The sequence below is a fragment of the Mastomys coucha genome, unplaced genomic scaffold (genome assembly GCF_008632895.1).
Source record: "Mastomys coucha isolate ucsf_1 unplaced genomic scaffold, UCSF_Mcou_1 pScaffold13, whole genome shotgun sequence".
In the NCBI taxonomy this organism is placed as follows: Eukaryota; Metazoa; Chordata; class Mammalia; order Rodentia; family Muridae; genus Mastomys; species Mastomys coucha.
The window spans coordinates 56,880,094-56,892,180 of record NW_022196895.1 but is presented as its reverse complement, the minus strand read 5'-3'; positions in this window follow the sequence as shown (position 1 = coordinate 56,892,180).

Genomic DNA, 12,087 nt, shown 5'->3' with positions numbered 1-12,087 from the left:
GGGAGGAGAGGAGAGGAGAGGGGAGGGGAGGAGAGGAGAGGGGAAGAGAGGGAAGGGGAGGGGAGGGGAGGAGAGGAAAAATGAAGGGACAAGAATAGGCGACAGAGGAAGAAGCCAAGTTGGAAGACTCATACTGTCACCAGCAGTGGAAATCAGCTCGGTGTGCCGTGGTATAGTTGTGCAGTCTAGTCATTCTCCATCAGCAACTCAGGGATCTCCACGTAGATGCAAACAGGATTTTTAATTGACACTGAAGCAGAAAATAACTTTGGAACAAGGCAAAACGAAGCAGAATCGGTGGGTTTATTGATTAGGAGAAAGAGCAGAGACGCTTGCAGAGAGCTGAGCGTGAGCGTCAGAGCACACCCAAGTGCTTAACCTGCAGCTATGTGAGTTATTTGAGAGTCACGCTGTTGAAAGAGGTAATATGTAACCCAGGTGGAGAGAGAAGAGAAAAATGTGTTTGTTTACCCTGGTCGCCTTGACAACCTTGTTTGTGGCATTCTTAAGGAGTGTGTATGCTTATGGGTCCTGTCTAGGGCAGTTTCCAGTTGACAGTATGTAAAAACTCCTGACCTGGGCAGCAAGAAGTAAGCAAGATTCATACGGGGGTTGGGAGGGGCTCTTTTTATTCCCCACGCCCTTTTACCTCTCCCTATCCTTCTATCCTGAGTAGGTATCACCCTGTTTGTAGACTCCCCAAAAGCTGCCTGTGACACTGGCAGAGGGACAGACAGACACACGGGGGAACTTAACATGGCAGAGTCCAGAATTGTGCGGGAAGGTGCAAAGATTTAAAAACAAACAACATCCAGTGGAAACAACTGCATATCCATATGCAGAAAGTAAAAAAGTACAAGTCAAATAAGAATAAAAATCCCTCACTAATGCTTTAAACACTATACCAAGATTATTTCTAAACGAATCCAAGACCTAAAGGTCAAAACTACCTAATCATTACAAAAACTAAAGAAAATCTTAATGGCCTTTTGAGTTGGGGATTACACATAGGACATATCAACAGTTAAAACATCTACTCTGAAAGACATACTTAAAAGACAAAAGGCCTGGAGCAATGACTCAACGGTTAAGAACACTTGCTGCTCTTTCAGAGGATCCAGGTTCAGGTCCCAGAACCTACATGGTGGCTCATAGCCCCAGTTCTAGGGTACTGGATGCCCTCTTCTGGACTCCTCAGGCACCAAGAATACATGTTGCACTTATATAAATGTAGATTAAAAAAACACAATTATACACATAAAATGAAAGCAAATAAAAATCTTTTTTTAAAAAAGGCAAAGCATGAGGGCTGCAGGCAGCTCTGAAGACCGTTGGCTGCACCACCATGAAAAGTTAGAATCTCGTCACTCTCATAAGAAGCCAGGCTGGATTCGGCAACCCCAGCAGTGTAGGCACAGAGGCGGGAGGATTGACAGGAGCTTGTGGACTGAGCCAGACTACCTCAGGTTCAGATGGGCAGATGGCTCAGCGATTAAGAGCACCGACCGCTCTTCCAAAGGTCCTGAGTTCAAATCCCAGCACCACATGGTGGCTCACAACCATCCGTAATGAGATCTGACGCCCTCTTCTGGTGTGTCTGAAGACAGCTACAGTGTACTTACATATAACAATAAATAAATCTTTTAGAAAAAAAAAGACAGAGTGACAGACAACACTGGGCATTCTCCTCTGGACTTCATGTGTGTGCACGTCTGCACATTACACACATAATACACACACACACACACACGCCTCACACACACAAAAGAAAAAATGTAGGGGCTAGAGAGATGGCTCAGTGCTTAAGAGCATTGGCTGTCCTTCCAGAGGATGAGGTTCAATCCCCAGCATCCACATGGCAGCTCACAACTGTCTGTAGCTCTAGTTCCAGGGAATCCAACATTTTCACACAGACATACATGCAGGGAAAATACCAGTGTGCCTCTTAAAAGACTCATATCTAAACCATACAACAAACTTTAAAAACTGAATAATTCAATAAAAATGGAAAAAAGTGTTTGAATAAAATATACTCAGATGTCAAAATATAAAAAAAAAAAAGTCAATCAATATTTCTTAGGATACAAACTACAGCCACAAAGATATACTGCTACATGCATACATATTTAAATGGCTAAGCAAAACAAACAGAAAATGCTGATCGTTGCAAGTTCCAACAAGGATAGGGATAAACAGCCTGGACTCACATCTTCTGAAGCCAGTACACAGAGATCGACCCTTCCCCCCCCCTCCGCCTTTGGATTGGTTCTGCATATGTATGTGTATTTGCATACACACATGCAAATATATTATAGCGATGCAAAATGGTACCAATATTTTGGAAATCTGTTTGGCCATTAAAAAATAAAGTTAGAAAGAAAATATTTTCCGTGTAACTGTAACCTTAGTCCCAGGTGAACTGGGAACTTACGTTTGCACAAAACCCTCCAGGCAAATGTTTATAGTTGCTTTATTTTGACCACCTCCGTCTGGGATCATTGATTAACCTGAGCATTTATTTACCTGAACTGAACTTGTGTGTGAATCTTCTTCTGTGTAAAGAAAGCTGTTAGTGAAGCAAATGGGGAAAATGTAAAGGACCCCAAATAACCAGGATAATCTTAACAAAAACTAAAAATTATAGGAGGGAAGGCTCCCTGTAGCAGGCATTATGGTACATCCTGATATGAGAAGAAGTTCACATACAAAACAGACCCCAGAATAGATCTCTATATACGAACCCCTGATACACGACAGAATCGGGGAAGGGGGGGCTCTCTCTTCAATAAATAGAACTGAGTTCATTGGCTAATCATATGATCTCTTTGGCTTTTTTGAGACAGGGTCTCACTGTGTATCACAGGGTGGCCTGAAACTCACTATGTATCATACTCGATAGAACTTGATCTCCTGCCTCAGACTCTTGAGTGCTAGAAATACTGACATAAGTTGCCACACCTCGTTAGCCATGTGATATTTGAAAGTACCATTGATTTTTGTCAAACAACATGAACAGAAATGAACTCTTACCAATTGATGGACAGGGTAAGGGACAAGGAAACTTCCCATTCATTGATGAGAAGGGTAAATATTGATGTGGCCACTTATAAAAAACAGGTTGAAGACACACATAGCTCACGGTGCAAGTTTCTCTCCCCAGAAGGCAAACATGCAATTCAAAATATGTGCTCATGTGTGCCAAGAAACACAGCATCCTTTTGTCCTTGCAGACCCAAAGCAGACACAATCAGAATACCCATCACTAATAGACTGGATAGAACAGATAAACCATGACAATCTTATACAATAGTATCACATAAAACCAGAAACAAGCGAAAACAAGCTACCCACAATTGTGTGGATATTTAGATTATATGGCCACTGAAGCCTTTGCTCACTGTGGTTTGATGTCTGAAACAGAACGTTAAAGACCCCAGTTGATAGTTCTCAAGCTCTCGGTCATGTGACTTAAGGATTCCTCTCAGAATTAAAGGTAGAATATATTTTTCCATGCCTTGACTGTGACTTTGGCCTCTCACTGGCCTTGGCCAGTAGATCGAGACAGAGAAGCAGGGAGTTGCCTTTAAGAGGTCTGTTTGTGAAACTGTGGGAGTGCTCAACCAATGACTGGGCCAGCTTGAGTCCCATGCCCCAAGTGGGAGCCCAACTCTGACACTGCCTGGAAGGCCAGGAAGCGAAGGCTGGGTGGCCCAGAGACCTAGGAAAGAACCGGACACAACTGGCAAAACAATAAAATAATCAAAAACGATCAACGAAAAGATTCTTAATAATATTCTACTAGATTAGTGTCCAGCCCAATTGTCATCAGAGAGTCTTCACCCAGCAACTGATGGAAACAGATGCAGAGACCCACAGCCAAACGTTAGGCAGAGCGGAACACTGGGAATCCTGCCGAAGATGGAGAGGAAGGGTTTATAGGAATCACAGGGGTCAAGGACACCACAGGAAAAACCACAGACTTAACTAGCCTTGGCTCAAAGGGGCTCACAGGGACTGAGCCTACAACCAGGGAGCCTGCGTGAGCCTCACCTAGGTCCTCTGAATATATGTTAACAGTTGTGTAGCTTGGTCTTCTTGTGGTGTCTCTGATTTTTTGCCAGCTTTGGGACTCTTTTCCTCATACTGGGTTGCTTCCTCCAGCCTTAATACAAGGGGAAGTGACTACTCTTAGTGCAGTTTGTTATGCCATGTTTGGTTGACATCCATGAGAGGTCTACCTTATTCTCTGTGATATAATATTATGACCAAAGGCAACTTGGTTTATTTTTCTTACACTTCCAGTCAGAGAAGGAACTCAAGGCCGGAACCTGGAGATGCAAATGTCATGGAGGAGTGCTGCTTGCTGACTTGTTCCTCATGGCTTGCTCAACCTACTTTAGAATAGCACCCACAGTGAGCTGGGCCCTCCCACATTGATTATCAACCAAGAAAATGCATCCCAGGCCAATCTGGCAGGGACATTTTCTCAATTGAGGTTGCTTTTTTTTTTTTTTTTTTCAGAATGACTCTAGCTTGTGTCAAGTCTAGCAAGCTTAGCAAAATGTCCACTAGCCAGCAGCCAGCACTTCTTGAAATCAAGCTGTGCGTTTGAGATCACACTAAGTGCTCAGAATCGTATTCTTCTGTACTTTAAATCAGCCACCCATGTAATAACGTGAGGCCCAGTCCTAACTACTCATAGTGCACAGAACCTTTTGCCTTCTCTTCTGGATTTATGGTCATTTTCTCAAGACCACAGACCCATTTCTTAAAAGTATAAAGATTTGGGCTGGAGAGATGGCTCAGTGGTTAAGAGCACCGACTGCTTTTCCAGAGGTCCTGAGTTCAATTCTCAGCAATCACATGGTGGCTCACAACTATCTGTAATGGAATCTGATGCCTTCTTCTTGTCTGCATGAATACAGCTACAATGTACTCATATACAAAAAAAAAATAAATAAATCTTTTTTTTTTTTTTAAAGCTACAAAGACTTTCCATTTTGTTGATTTGGTTTAGGTCTTTATACCTTGAGGCGGGGTCTTGCTAGATAGCCAAGATGCTTAAACCCATGATTTTTCTGCCTCAGCCTGTAGCATGCTGGAATTATGGGAACACTCCACCAGACACCCAGGCTACTCTGGTTTCTTCACGGTGCTGCGTTTGAGATCTCTCCCAGTCCTCTAACCGATGGGCACTTTTATCTCTTCTGGCTTTTCTCTATTGAAAGCAATGCTACAAGGGAGCACATGAACCATTAGGTGTAAATCCAGTCATTTAAGCTGGATCCATTTCTAGAGAAGTGATGTGCGGTCAGTGTGGGTATCTGAAATGTGGAAATACTGAGCTCAAAAAGAGGCAGTGTGCTTGAACACTTCCACAGCGGTGTGGGAAAGCCAGCATTGCTGTGTTCTTGCTGACACTCAATATTACTGGTTTGTATCTTTTTTCCCAGGGCTGGGGGTGCTGATCAGTGTTAGACCATTTCCATAACGATCCTGGCTATCTAGCAAGATCCTGTCTCGAGGTATAAGACCTAAACCAAATCAACAACATGGCAAATCAAGAGTACACATGGTGGGACTCATGGCTCCAGCTGCATATGCAGCAGAGGATGGCCTTGTTGGGTCATCAATGTGTGGTCCTGTGAAGGCTCTATGCCCCAGTGTAGGGGAATGCCAGGGCCAGGAAGCAGGAGTAGGTGGGTTGGTGAGCATGGGTTGGGGGAGGCAATAGGGTTTTTTTTCTCAGAGGGGAAAGGAGGAAAGGGAATAACATTTGAAATATAAATAAGAAAATATTTAATAAAAAAAAGAAATGGGTCTGGGGTCTTGAGAAAATGACCATAAATCCAGAAGAGTTTGGGAAGGCAAAAGCTTCTGTGTACTGTGAATGGTTAGGACTGGGTCTCATGCAAGATCCCAGGTTCTATCCCCAGTGTCATTAAACACATACACACACACACACACACACACACACACACACACAGACACACAGACATACAGACACATGCACACACACACAGACACACACATACACACACACAGACACACACACAGACATACAGACACATACACACACATAGACACATACACACAGACATACAGACACATGCACACATACATAGACACATAGACACATACACACATACACACACAGACACACACAGACACACACAGACATACAGACATAGACACACACATAGACACATACACACACACACACATATACACATACACATACACAGACACACACATAGACACACACACAGACATACAGACACATACACACACACACACACACACACACCAGTCTCTTAGAAACAAGTGCTAATTCACTAGTGTTTTAATATTCTCTTCCTAGATCAGTGACTAAATAAGCATGTCTTCTCCTGTTTGCACATGTCTTTATGTGTTTCTCGCCCAACCTTCTTTTGCCTGCTTTTCTATTTCCCTTTTGTCTTCTACAGATTTGTTGGGACAGTTTGCAAGTAGGACTGTCTCTGCTAACCCTCCTACCATAAATGTTGAAGATGTCTTCCTAACACTCTATCATGTCATGATCTTTTGGAGGTACAGAACTTTCTACTCTGTCCGTGGTCAAATCTCCCACTTTTTCATTTGCACCGAGTTGCTTACAAGGCACTTTTCATTTCCATTGTCTTGTACAGGCTATGGTCCCAGGAATCCGTGTCCTGCATGTTATCTCCGCTGTATAGATAAGGGAAGGGAAGACTGGAGGGGACGAAACTTATCTGGGGCCCCACAGCTATTTTGGGGAAGACGAGGGGCCAAAATTGGGTCTCAGGCCCACGTAAAGGGCTGTTGCCCTCGTTACCCAGGTAAGCTGGCCAATGACAGCTCCTTCACCCAGCAATATACCCTGACGCTTCTCCTATATGATTATGCTGCTGCTGGAAAGCTGTTCGTCTGCACTTCCTTACTGAGGACACACTGCCTCCCGGGGCTCCCACCCATCTTACTGCCTGTCCTATGGATCCCCAGGAACCCCATTTCCTGTCCTGAGACAGTTCTGAAGTCTTGGAGAGACAGACCCTGTGGCTATCTTGGCTGTGTCCTCAGACCCCTTCGCCACCTTCCTGACATAGGATCTCCAAGCACATATCCGGTCTCCTTACTCACTTGGCATCTCCAGGAACACACAGGCTCATCAATGTCACATTCACACTTTTGGAGGTCAGCAGTCCCGCCCAAGTGTTGAGGTTTGCTGTGTTGCTGTGTATTGTGATGCTAAATACTGGTCCTGGTTGCCTCAGGCTGGAATGAGAGAATCCTCACGATTCTCACGTCCACCAAGTAATGAGAAGAAGGTAGAAAGAGAAGACACCATGGGGTAGGTGAGTCATGAAAACATGGCCATTGGAGTTAAGAGCAGCCTAGATGGAACATAGCAAGTTATAACTCAGGGTTATGGATGCAGAGGTAGATTCTAGTAACTTGGAGGGTCGATCTCCACCCAGCTCTAGTACATTAAAGGCTTATCACAAATATAAAAGTTTTTTAGGAACTGTATGATGTAAGACAGAGTAGAAACCCCAGACTGAGATTAAATATTTACTTCCACAGCTGTGACAGACAGAGAGGTTGGAGAAATCTGTAAAGTTGTCAGGGGAGTGGAATCTGAGCTGGCCTTCGGGAGGAGTGGAGTCCTCCGTTCCAGAGGGATATTTCAGAGAGGGAATAGTGTGAGGGTAGAGGGTGCTCCGCGTGGGAAGATGGGGAGGAAGTGAGAGTAAGAAGCAAGTAAGGCCCACATGCAAAGGTTTCAGACCTGGCTAGGCTCTCAGACTTAAGCATGAGGTGATGAGTTCTCCGTGGTCTGGAGGTCTCTAGAGGCAGGTGGTCCAAGAGTCACCCAGGCACAAACAGCAGATGCTAGGAGCAGCCAGCTCTGCTGTCTTAGAAGTGGGCAGTAAAATCTGCATGGTACCACCATACAGCTGGATCTCTGGTCCCTTAATGCTGAGGCCACTGACTACCCTCCGCCATGGGCACTTGGCACACCCATCATTGGGAAGATCCCAGGCCTCTTGTGCTACCTGGCGATTATTAGCACAGACCCTGCGGTCAGGCTGCCTAGTTCCAGTCAACTCTGTCATCCCTAGGAGTCTGTGTGGACTCCCTCCCCACAGCCCCGACAGTAAAACAGCAACCACTTGGGCCCCAGGGCTGCTGGCTGCCCACCTGTTGAGTGAAACCTGGTTCCAGTCACATTCAAAAGCTCCACCCCTACAGAGTAACAAGGAAGTCACTGATTGGACTGTTACACTGACGTATTTTGGGGGAAGGGTTTTTGGCCCAGGTAATATATCTGTTGGGAGAACAAAGGATTATTATTAAAGAACCAGATGGCTGAGCAGTAATGTCTCCCGTCTAATTTTTACCCTTCCACGTGGGTAGGTATGTCTGTGGCCCCTCTATCCTATCTCTAACTCTCTCTAGCAGCTGCTCTCCTTTCTAACTTCATTTTTTCAGGTTACCCACTGTTTAATGTTACTGCGGGATGGTAACAAGTCTGGATAAGGTATCACACCTCTCTGATTTCACGATCGATTTCATTAGTCACAGAACACTGATTATGAAAAAGATGAGCACTGTGAGCTGAGATCATGGTATGAGATAATCATACAGAGGCTCTGCCATGGAGCCTGGCACCAGTCTCATTGGGTGACCCCGGGGTGAGGAGGTCCCAACGATGTGGTCAGGAAGATGACAGACAGGGACGACATCATTCTTCCCAAGGCAGAGGAACTTGAAGCAGAGTTTGCGTGAGAGTCCAGGGATTAGGAAATCTTGCCATGAACGTATGAGCCATGTTTCATTCCTGCACACATAGGGAGACCAGCCTTCATCTCTCTGTTTGGCTCCTGAGACCTCTAGAAGTTATGCCCTCATGCCTTGCTCCCACCTGCCCATGCTCTGGAACCCTTTGGGCCAGGAAACAGACAACAAACATTGTAGTGGCTTGGCGACCTGTTCTATCTCAGTTGCAGGTCGTACACAGAGGGCTGACCACACTGGCACAAACCACAGATGCTAGGACCAGCCAGCTCTGCTATCTTAGAAGTGGGTGAGGGAACTGTATGGTAGCACGCACAGCCAGATCTCTTAGGAGTTCCTTATTGCTGAAGCCACTGCCCACCCACATCTATGGGCATTCAGCTCACCCACTTGGGGGGGGGGTGAGAGTTAAGTGGGTTCCATTGGACGGTGGTGGAACAACTTCTCCTGGTCTCCCAAGCCAGTCTGAAAGGGCTCTGTGGTCATCTTTATACTCTAACCCCTGCTGATTGGCCTCCCCCCCTCCATCCTCCCTCCACATTGCGCTGAGCACCATACTTTCAACTCCTTCCTCCTGCCTCTGCCTTGATTATTCATACCCTACAACCATCACCCTCCTCTCTCCAGTTAGCTCTGTACCTGTCTTTGACTTCCTCATAGCCCTTGAACTTCATGGCACTCTCACCTAGCATGTTTGTTTGCACTGATGCAGGAGGAGGGGCAACTCTGAGAGCCCCCCCTGTGCAGTAGGGTGCTCTTGGTGCCAGGTGGGCTCATTTGGTCACAGCTGCGAGCCTGTTACTGATGCTCTGAGAAGGTGGCACTATGCCTGCCCAGCAGGAGCTCCCTGGTAGGACATGAGGCCCTTCTAATCTTTTGTACAGCTTTTGTATTTGGCCATACCTGGCCGAGGAGAATTCAGTCAACACCTGATACACGAGTGGATGCATCCAGGGTAGACAAACCATGCAGGACAGGGTTTCCTCATTCTCAGAACCGATTCACTTGACGGATACTTCATATACTAGGCCTTATCTGGCGCTTGGAGAGACCAAACCTAGTAGAGGGAAGGGCTAATGGCTAGATGGGGCAGTTACTACAGTAAACTGGCACCACTGGACTTCTAGAAAGAGACATGTGGGACCTTGAGTCTCTGCCATGGAGTCTGCAGGTTCCCACAGCCAACCAGGGAGACGAAAGCTGGGCTCTCTACATGTGTGGACTCATCTAGAGATGGGCTTCTTGCCTCAACGAGGATCTTGGAGACTGAAAGGTTAAGGCCAACCCTGAGGAGGGGCAACTCTGAGACCCCCTGTGCAGTGGGGCGCTCTTGGTGCCAGGTGGGCTCATTTGGTCCCTGCCTTCTGGAACTCACAGCCGATCGCAGAACTGGAATGGAGGCACAGGCGTGCCGCAGGAGGTTCCAAGAGCACCAGAGAGTGAGTGGAGGAAGGCTTAAGGAAAACTGCGCAGGAGTTGGGGTTGAGAAGGAGCAGTGAATGTTCTAGCAAAGAGAAAAGGGGTTTCAGAAGCTAGGGAATGAAAGTGAAGAGGACACCGGGGCACTAAAAAAAAATAAACAAACAAACAACAAAACAGCCCTCAAAAGGTTCACAACATAGCACAAAAGACTGCCCTCGCAGAGTGACAGGAAGGCTTGTGGGGAGGAGGCCACTGCCGCCTGAGGGCTTAAGCAAGATGACAAAGCCGTCTAGGAATGCCAGGTGATAGGTGCTGCACAGAGGTCAGAGGTCAGCAAGAGCGGGTCTCTCACAGGGAGGACAGGCTTTGGAGGCCAGAGGTGGGAGAGACAGCAGGGCTTGGGATCTTGGCCAGGGCAGGCCTTGAATACCACATGCCAGCTGTGTTGGACTGTGAGGAGCCACAGAGGGTGTCTGAGAAAGGAGAGCAAGGTGCTATCACTGTGTCATAGGTAGATAGCAAGGAAACAGAGAAACGCAGCCCCAGGAACTCCCTTTGTCCTCTGGGAGGGGACAAGACTCCGACAAGCCTGGAATTTTCCACAAGCTTTGCCTGTTCCCTGTCTGCCAGGAAAACAGCACAGAGGAGCTAGAAGGCAAAGACCTGCCTGCTGTTGGTCACAAGACAGGGAAACGATCCTGGAAGATTGTGTGGCTTCCATCTGCCATGAGCAGGCACGCTCCTTACCAAGCTCTGAAGCAGCCCAGAAAATTAGACTCTGAATTGTGAGATGCAATTCCACAACTCAGAGTGGGCTGGGGACCCCATCTCACAGAGAAGCCCCGTGCCTAGCTTCATCCCAGCAGGTAGACACCAGCAAAACCTTAGGCTCTACCTAAGGTCTTTGAGGAGTCTAGGGTGTGGCCTGAGCCAGGAAGGCAATGACAAGGACATCGGACAACCCACTCAGAGCTCTGTAGTTCCATCTTCCTCTGAGCCGGTCTTTCCTCTGCTCTCAGTGAGGAGTCCGTAGAAAGTTAAATCATGAAATGGGATACCCCTGGGAAGTGGGAAGGCCCAACCCGTGGAGCATCAGATGCAGCGTGGAATCGACCGCCTAGTCAAGAGCTTTGGTCAGTGCGATCTTGTCACCGTTCACTCGACCTCTTTCCCTGTCTGTTTTGTTTATGGCTGTTTACAGTAAGCCAGACAGGTTCCAGACTTTCCCAGTAAGGCCAGGGGACCTTGCCAGAATCCAGTAATTGTTCTCCACATTTCCACCTTGGATTTTTTTTTTCTTTCGAGACAGGGTTTCTCTGTATTGCCCTGGCTGTCCTGGAACTCACTCTGTAGACCAGACTGGCCTCAAACTCAGAAATCTGCCTGTCTCTGCCTCCCAAGTGCTGGGATTAAAGGCGTGTGCCACCATAGATTTTTTTTTAAAGCTTCCCAGAGATGCTAGGACTTTATGCATCTTAACTCATTTTTTAAGGTTTGTTTGTTTTTATTTTACATGGACAGGCATTTTGCCTGCATGTCTGTCTGTACATCACATGCACTACAGTGCCTTGTAAGTGCCAAAGGAGGGTGTTGGATCCCCTGGAATCAGAGTTACATATGGTTGTGAGCCACCTCATAGGTCCTGAGGGCCAAACCTCGGGCCTCCATAAGGGCAACAAAATCTTTTAACTACAGAGCTGTTCCTCTGGCTCTAACTTTGTGTGTGTTTAAGGGAATGCTAAGTGGGTTGTGGTGGTTCATGGGGCTGGAGGATCAGAAGTTCAAGGTCATTCTTAGCTACATGGCAAGTTTGAGGCCAGTCTGAGCTACAGGAAACCTGGTCTCAACTCTGGTGGGGTGTTGGGA